This window comes from Haliotis rufescens, unplaced genomic scaffold, assembly GCF_023055435.1.
Source record: "Haliotis rufescens isolate VD_foot unplaced genomic scaffold, xgHalRufe1.0.p SCAF_9, whole genome shotgun sequence".
Lineage (NCBI taxonomy): Eukaryota > Metazoa > Mollusca > Gastropoda > Lepetellida > Haliotidae > Haliotis > Haliotis rufescens.
In genome coordinates this window covers 27,033,975-27,043,681 of record NW_025964383.1, presented here as the reverse complement: position 1 = coordinate 27,043,681, position 9,707 = coordinate 27,033,975, and positions in this window count along the sequence as shown.

The window sequence follows — 9,707 nt, the reverse complement described above, 5'->3', positions numbered from 1 at the left end:
CTTGTCTTTACTAGTACTTTCAATAAGTGAAGCTAAAATAACTGCTGTCAAAATTACAAAATAGTTTCACATTTGTGAAAATTTGGGTTGGCAGATCCTTAAGCCAGGTAATACTAAATAACCTGTGAAACTTTCCGGATTTACTGCTGGCATCTCTGATGATGCAGGATTCGTATTCACTCACCATCTTTATATTCAATTGGGTTTTTTTAACCCGGAGATCTGCTGACCGTAAAAATCAGGAATGTGGAAAACAATGTTCTGGTTTGAATTTTTTTGTATTACTGCTGAGTCTGAAAATTACACTTATGTGTGAGTGAGTGAGTATTGTTTTACACCGCTTTTAGCAATATCACGGTGGTGGACACTGGACATGGGCTTCACACATTGTGCCCATGTAGGGATACGAACCCGGGTTTTCGTCATGAGAGCGAATGCATCAACCAATCGGCTACCTGACCGCTCTTCACGCTTATGAAGAAGATAATGAGAAATTGTTTGTCAGTCTGAACCACGTTAGATTACTTGTACAAGGTGAAGAGTATATCATTGCGCCATCAGAGCTCCAGCAGTGTGTGGCCATCTTGCCATGCAAACATTCTTTAATTTAAAACATTCCTGTCACATTTCACAAAAGTAGTAGATGAAAAAGAAAGAATTTGAAATTTTATCTTTTGTCTCATCCTTTTGACCTTATTTATATTTTGACTACAAAATATAGGTTTTAAGAATTAAGCTAACTATATAAAATAAGAAAAGTCAACCCTGAAAATTATTTCCAAAAAGCTGACTAAATATTTGTGAATAACAATTCCTCTTCAATCACAACTCCACTGCAAGCACTGAGCTTGCTGACAACTGTACCCTCTGTTATCTGTGTTAAATATTGTCCTCCTGATTTATGGAATGGCATACTTACATGTTATCTCTTTTGAATACGTCCCTCCAGATTTGAAGATTGTCAAACTTGCATGTTATCAGGCACAATGTAGCCAGGATATAGGGTTGTCAAAAGTAAGATTTTATGGTGCCAATCATGTATTTCATGCATCAGTGTACAAAGCACAAAGCACAAAGCACAAAGCAGAAATATGTATTTACTTTACATTTTAGCCATATGTTATTCTGTTATGTGTTCTGCAAGAATAAAATGCTCTTAAAGTAATTGTTGTCTCTACTTTATCATGTGAGTATTAGGCATAGATAGCAATCATAAAGGGTGTGCAGAAGGTGATTGTGTCAGGAGTAAAAGTAAGGGTAGGTAGTGGATGATCTTGTCCGGGATCAGGTGGTATAAGTAAGGGTAGGTAGTGGTGATCTTGTTCGGGATCAGGTGGTATAAGTAAGGGTATGTAGTGGATGATCTTGTTCGGGATCAGGTGGTATAAGTAAGGGTAGGTAGTGGTGATCTTGTTCGGGATCAGGTGGTTAAAGTAAGGGTAGGTAGTGGATGATCTTGTTCAGGATCAGGTGGTATAAGTAAGGATATGTCGTGGATGATCTTGTTCGGGATCAGGTGGTATAAGTAAGGGTAGGTAGTGGATGATCTTGTTCGGGATCAGGTGGTATAAGTAAGGATATGTCGTGGATGATCTTGTTCGGGATCAGGTGGTTAAAGTAAGGGTAGGTAGTGGATGATCTTGTTCAGGATCAGGTGGTATAAGTAAGGGTAGGTAGTGGTGATCTTGTTTGGGATCAGGTGGTATAAGTAAGGGTAGGTAGTGGATGATCTTGTTCGGGATCAGGTGGTATAAGTAAGGATATGTCGTGGATGATCTTGTCCGGGATCAGGTGGTATAAGTAAGGGTATGTAGAAGTGATCTTGTCCGGGATCATGTTGTATAAGTAAGGGTATGTAGTGGTGATCTTGTCCGGGATCAGGTGGTATAAGTAAGGGTATGTAGTGGTGATCTTGTCCGGGATCAGGTGGTATAAGTAAGGGTTGGTAGTGGTGATCTTGTCCGGGATCAGGTGGTATAAGTAAGGGTATGTAGTGGATGATCTTGTCCGGGATCAGGTGGTAAAAGTAAGGGTATGTAGAAGTGATCTTGTCCGGGATCATGTGGTATAAGTAAGGGTATGTAGTGGTGATCTTGTCCGGGATCAGGTGGTAAAAGTAAGGGTATGTAGTGGTGATCTTGTCCGGGATCAGGTGGTATAAGTAAGGGTATGTAGAAGTGATCTTATCCGGGATCATGTGGTATAAGTAAGGGTATGTAGAAGTGATCTTGTCCGGGATCAGGTGGTAAAAGTAAGGGTATGTAGTAGTGATCTTGTTCGGGATCATGTGGTATAAGTAAGGGTATGTAGTGGTGATCTTGTCCGGGATCATGTGGTATAAGTAAGGGTATGTAGAAGTGATCTTGTCCAGGATCAGGTGGTATAAGTAAGGGTAGGTAGTGGATGATCTTGTCCGGGATCAGGTGATATCAGTAAGGGTAGGTAGTAGTGATCTTGTTCGGGATCAGGTGGTTTTAGTAAGGGTAGGTAGTGGTCTTGTAAGGGATGGTTGAGGGGGTAAAAGTAAGTGTATGTTGTAGGTGATCTTGTTAGGGGTGGGGAGAGGGGTATAAGTAAGGGCATGTAGTGGGTAATCGTGCGTGTGGTCAGTAGTCGGGTGGTATGAGGGCATCTAGTAGGTGATCTTGCGTTTGTTGGTTGATACGTAATAATATGCCACATTGAAAACAACATCCCCCACAACGGCGTGAGCTAGCGACACCCAGTGAACGTAGTCATGACTCACTGTTAATAGATCAAAATTGCAATGTCACTTCCACATGTTGGCCTGCAGGAAACCAGACTACGTCAGTCTCTATCGACTGGATGTGACAAATGTCACACGACTGTCTTTCTCGTTTTCCATGGCTTTCTACAAGATGAATTCGAACCCACCTGTATACAAATCCAAGGTCCCGGTTCGCCCCGATTATGTTTCTAGGTTGGTCAGCACTATACCCGTGCTCGTGGGTTTGACCGAAGTGGTAAACGTCTGAGACCTGCATCACTTCGGGCTTTCCTCCCACATTAAGCTGACACGCCGCGATATAACTGGAATACTGTTAAAGGCGGCGTTTAACCCAACTCACTCACTCACTCAATTCCAAGGATCGCATATCATCGATCCCAATTGTGTGGATCGATGCTCATGATAATAATCACTGGATTGTCTGGTCCATACTCGATTATTTACAGACCGCCGTTATATAGCAGGAATATTGCGGCGTTAAACAGCAAACAAACCAAATCCACGGATCGCAGTTTCGTAAATGAAAACAGCCTGAATTAAGTCTACGAGTGTTCTACTTTGCGTCCCTAACATGTCCATCCTTTTTAAAGAATAAACTGGGTAAAATATGCTACAGATACTGCAGATGTTCCAGCTGTCATGATGATTTGCATCATTTATTGTGCCAATTGGTATTCCTAAGCTGGCGCTACAGCAGGAGCACCATCCACGAAACAGTAAGTAGAGGACTTATTGTCACATTGCCATTAGTGAAGGGCAGTGAAGTGAGGTAAAATTGGGTTTAACGTCGCTTCCAAGATTATTGCATTTATAGCGGCGTGTGTGTGTGTGTCTGTTTGTACAAGTCCGGACTGATGCCGAGTTATAGTGCTAGCTCTCTACATGAATACCCCCACTCGGACACAGTATACTGACTCCGAGCCGACCAGTCCTTATTTTAGCCCACTATGATACCATGTCGCAGTTTAACATGAATACCCCCACTCGGACACAGTATACTGACTACGAGCCGATCTGTCCTTATTTTAGCCCCTTAATCCCGAACGCCAGACGTGGTAACAACAAGTACCTACCTCTTTTAACGCCTTTTGGTATGACGCGGCCGGGGATCGAAACCTTCCGCTCTCCGGGCGGACGCTATACAACTAGACCACGGAGGCGGTCCAAGGATAATTATGGCTATTTGAATAGGCCTCCTATTATTTGTTATCACATAGTAATAGCAACAGCAGGTGACTGTTTGGAACTTTTGGAATGTTTATCGAAAGCAGGTGTTTTGCGTAATTAAGCGTGATTAAGAGTTGGGAGACGTCGTCTCCAAAGCAACGAGTTCACCAAATTAGGTGCGAAAATTTATAAATTATACATGTAGATTAATTCAACAATAATATGTAATATTTAAAATGGCAAGATCCAAAATTCGTTAAACTTTGCTTAACCGCAGGTACAAAATCAGGAAAAATTCTTGCTCTCGTCATATTTCACTAAAACCTTTGTATGACTGTCTAGTCTTTACCTGTTACGCCATCCTCTTAATAACATGGGTCTCTTCCTCGTCATATAAGTGATAATAGCATCCACCTAAAATTAATTTTCTGACTCAAGCAGTTTACACCAGTATTACCAGATCATATTAATTATTAATTGTCCCTAATATTAATAACGGGTAGTGAAAAGGTTCTACGTACACTATAGAATTACAAGTAGATCTTTTTACTCCTAATAACCTATTACAAGAATCTAATTGCATCCGTTCAACATAATTTCCTTTATTGAAACCCCAGATTGGTTTGTCGTATTTTCGCACATAATATTCATCGATAGGGGGACGAGTTCTCTTGCAGGTTACGGAAAGGGGAGTGGTGACGAATGGTGATAAACCGTCTCATTTACTCGTCGGTCGCCTTGGAAATCTTCCCAATCCTGATGTTTTAGAACTTTCCAGTTCAGTCAAAGAGAATATTATTGTTTGGAAACTGAAAACACGTGTACCCATTAGACTACCACTACATTAGATCAGCTGTTTGACATGACGTCAACCACGTCAAAACCAGCGAGGTCCAGACGACAAATTCACAGCGGCGGGAAATCACAGACCGTCTACTAGCCTACACAAATAAAATTGCAGATTGGACGAAAGTCATTGAACGAAAAAATATAAAGAGTTTACTCATTGCTGACATTTCAGATAACATATCAAATAAGAGTTGAAGACTCGCAATAGATTATCATACGTTAATCGAGAATACAATTTACAACAACAATTTCTAAATCTAATATAAATTACATATAATATCCATGGCATAATGTTGAAATACGAGCTGTCGTGTTATGGTAATATATTCAATTTTCTGGGAGATTTATAATGAATATTTGATGATCTTTATACAAACACAATTGGTTGTCAATTATCTTGTACAGTCACAGTATGTACCATGTTCATTAGACTCACGGAAAGTACTATTTCAGCAAACCAATCACAGCGCAATTATCGAAGTTTCAATTAAAGGAAAGACAAGTCGAAATTGAACTTTACAGCACATCGTATCCATAAGCGGTTAACCCAAATGCTACAAGGTATTGCTGTCATCATTTTCGAAGTTATGTTGATCTCTCAATAGTTGTATTATGTCTGTATCGCGTGTACCATCGACAGAAACGGGGGCCGAGCTACCACTTGTCAAACCGACCTTGACACAATTTGTTTACAATATGGCGTCGACTCACGTTAGATGTTGTGGCCACACTTTTGAAATCACCTTTTGCGACAAAATGTCAAACAGTTAGAGCAGTTCATTCCCGCGGTCAGGTAGTTCGAGCAATCACACATGACTCTCAGTCATTTCATATGGAAAAAAACAGCAGTTTTTTGTCGAAACATAAACAGAAAGACAATCTGCGTTGCCGTTTCGTCTCCAGCGCCGTGCTAAATCGCAATGATACATGGTCGATAAAAATATGCAATACTTGAACAAAACACTTCCGTTGCGGACTTAACGTTAGTTGTCTTACGCCAATAACTGTGCACTGGGGAAAAGTAAATATTTCTGACCCGTCTGATCAATTTCCTTTTCAAATTGGCTGTGGATATTATAATAGTTGCGTGTATGTAGCATGGGTGCATAATAACAAAATCGCCGTCTTTCGCATGAAATTCAACCTGGCAGAAAAAGACCGAGAAGAGCGGTTACCATTTTACTAATCTCACCATATTTTGCAAAACGTAGCACTGTATAAAATATGAGTTACACGATGTAAAGGTGAAATGGTTTGGGTGACGATGGTTATAATTTTGATTTTGCGCACTCAGTGTTTGACATCTTAATTCACAGTTGAAAAGGGACATTTTTGCGGTGCCTTATATGGTCCCGTGGTAGTAAGAAGAAGGTGTGAAAAGCGAGGGACCATATATGGCCCCGTGGCACCAAGAGGGTTAAGAAACCACGTTCGTGACTTCATTGATAACTATTACAGAGAGAAAAAACTTAAACGGAGGTCACTGAGTTACAAATAGCAACGTCAGAGAGCATTATATAGGATGACGTCACAAACAAGAAACGTGACGCTGATGACGTCAAATAGCAATAGAACAGATAGCAGCCCGTCGTTAGGGAAGAGCGGACTGCTATCAAGTTACGGTGGCCCGCAGATTTCTGCTAACATGCGGGCATTTTTATGATAATTCTATCGATTTTAGCTTAAATACGTTCATATTAAGTGCATTATATATTTCGTTGCTAACGTTTGTTTTTACGTTAAAGCGTTGTACATCGGAAACGTAGGTACGGGTCTTGTCGTTTATACCGGTTGTAAGTGTCAAGTTTGCATTTTGACATGACATGAGCGACACTGATACCAAATAGTGTAAACGTTTCGGCATGGTAAATTCGTTATGGTGTCTTTAGTTGCCGTATACGGTGTCATATTAGGTTAACAGAAAACAAAATGGGCGAGGCGTTATATTTTTCTGCTAACCTAATATGACACCGTGTACGGCAACTAAAGACACCATAAATAATATTGTGGTGGCAGTTTCATGAAAGTCTCCCTGACCTTGGATCACCTTGAAGGATCTCTCTTCCCGTCATCCCCTAAACGTGACACCGTTGGTTGGTTGGTTTGTTGTTTAACGCCGCACTCAGTAATATTCCAGCTGTATGACAGCGGTCTGTAAATAATCGAGTCTGGACCAGACAATCCAGTGATTAATATCATGAGCATCGATCCACTCAAATGGGATCAATGACATGTATCAACCAAGTCAGCGAGCCTGACCTCCCGATCCCGTTAGTCGCCTTTTACGACAAGCATAGTCACCTTTTACGGCAAGCATAGTCACCTTTTACGGCAAGCATGGGTTGCTGAAGACCTATTCTACCCCGGAATCTTCACGGGTCAACGTGACACCGGGTCCTCATGCATGGCTGCTGGAGTCAGTCCTGTCTGTTGAAGAAGGCCGCACCAATTTTGACCATTTTCGTCAACAGATTACCTAGTTGCTTTGATTCCTGCAGAACTATGCTGCCTAGTAGTGTATTTGGTTCAAATGGAGCCTGGGCACCTGGTTGGTGGGTTGTTTGGTTTGTTTAACGCCGCACTCAGCAATATTCCAGCTATATGACGGCGGTCTGTAAATAATCGAGTCTGGACCAGACAATCCAGTGATTGATATCATGAGCATCGATCCACGCAATTAGGATCGATGACATGCATCAACCAAGTCAGCGAGCCTGACCACCCAATCCTGTTAGTCACCTCTTACGACAAGCATAGTCGCCTTTTTACGGCAAGCATGGGTTGCTGAAGACCTGTTCTACCCCGGATCTTCACGTGTCCAGGAAAAGCATTGTACCTAATACAGGCAAACTGTTGAGATTGTACTAGACATCATTCAAAGTTGATCTCATAACTTTTCAGACACCTTTGGCCTGTGTATTTTTGCCATCAGCGTAGAAAACAATGCGGACACTTCACATTCGTAAAACTTGAATATTCAAATGTTGATTATCAGTTTGAAACCTCTAGAGTACATGTTTGTAATAACAAACAAGGTTGAAGTTCAGTACGCACACCTGTTACATGGAATTGTTGCTTATCATATATCATGATGCAGATACCATACAGCTATTAGACTGGCAGGTCACTGTTTAGTAATCACAAGAACAAGTAAAGCTCTTGGATTATGTGCATTTATATCGCAGGCCTATTGTTGCTATTTGACAATGCCCTGCTAATAATTCAGTCAGAGAAGCCAGTGAGTGAATGAGTGAGTTTGGTTTTATAGCCGCTTTTAACAGTATTCCAGTTATATCACGGCGTGTCAGCTTAATGTGGGAGGAAAGCCCGAAGTGATGCAGGTCTCAGACGTTTACCACTTAGGTGAAACCCACGAGCACGGGTATGGTGCATAATCGGGGCGAACCGGGATTCGAACCTACAATCATGGGTTTCTGGCGTGCCAAAGGGACGCAACTCTGAACAGCGAATCCCGGCGCCTTGGACGACTGGGCCACCCGTGTCCCCGAGAAGCCAGTGATTGGTATTACAGTAGACTCTGTCAAATACGACAAACATTTTTTTTCTGCCCGGCGCTGGCTCCTGTAGTATCATACAAAAACAAATCGTTAAAACACCCTCTGTGTAATCCGACACCTGTCTATTCCGAATTCCGACATTGTTTTGTGGTCCCATGAGCAAAACCCCTCTCTGTAATCCAACATCAGCACAAGACCAATCTTCCATGATGTTTTAATGTGAACTTAACACGATATACGGCTTTTCAATTGGATGAGGCACAGGTCACATGGCCGCGAAACTGGCGTTCATACGTGTGTGAACGACACAGTTTGACAGTCCATACGTTTTTCACGAGACTGTCTTCTTGAAATGACGTAAACACTGACAGACTACTTGAACATTCCGAGGGAAAACCCTTGGAATTCCCTAAAATGAATACACGCAGAAGCGTTGTTTCTAAACGTTTGGACCCTTTAATCCGGAACTCAGGGTTTTCGCATACATTGAGAAACGTCTTTGTTATAAACAGATGACTTATACAAGCATAGGTATTACTTTTATAAAAACAGATTGCGAAAACAAGTGACTCTGACATTGGGACCTTTTTATATACTGATGGCTTATACAAGCAACATCAAATATAGGTATTGACCATAGGATCACCTGGTACTTTTCTATATACATATGGGCTATACAAGTGACGTTGACCATTGATATTACTTCTTTATATGCAGATGGCTTATACAAGCAACATTAACCATAGGTATTGACCACAGGATCACCTGGTACTTTTCTATATACATATGGGCTATACAAGTGACGTTGACCATTGATATTACTTCTTTATATGCAGATGGCTTATACAAGCAACATTAACCATAGGTATTGACCATAGGATCACCTGGTACTTTTTGATATGCATATGGGCTATACAAGTGACTTTGACCATTGATATTACTTTTTTATACGCAGATGGCTTATACAAGCAACATTAACCATAGGTATTGACCACAGGATCACCTGGTACTTTTCTATATACATATGGGCTATACAAGTGACGTTGACCATTGATATTACTTCTTTATATGCAGATGGCTTATACAAGCAACATTAACCATAGGTATTGACCATAGGATCACCTGGTACTTTTTGATATGCATATGGGCTATACAAGTGACTTTGACCATTGATATTACTTTTTTATACGCAGATGGCTTATACAAGCAACATTAACCATAGGTATTGACCACAGGATCACCTGGTACTTTTTGATATGCATATGGGCTATACAAGTGACTTTGACCATTGATATTACTTTTTTATACGCAGATGGCTTATACAAGCGACATTGACAAAATGTATTACTTTCCTATATACAGATGCCTTATACAAGCGACGTTAATTATTGGTATTACTTTTCTATACAGATGCCTTATACAAG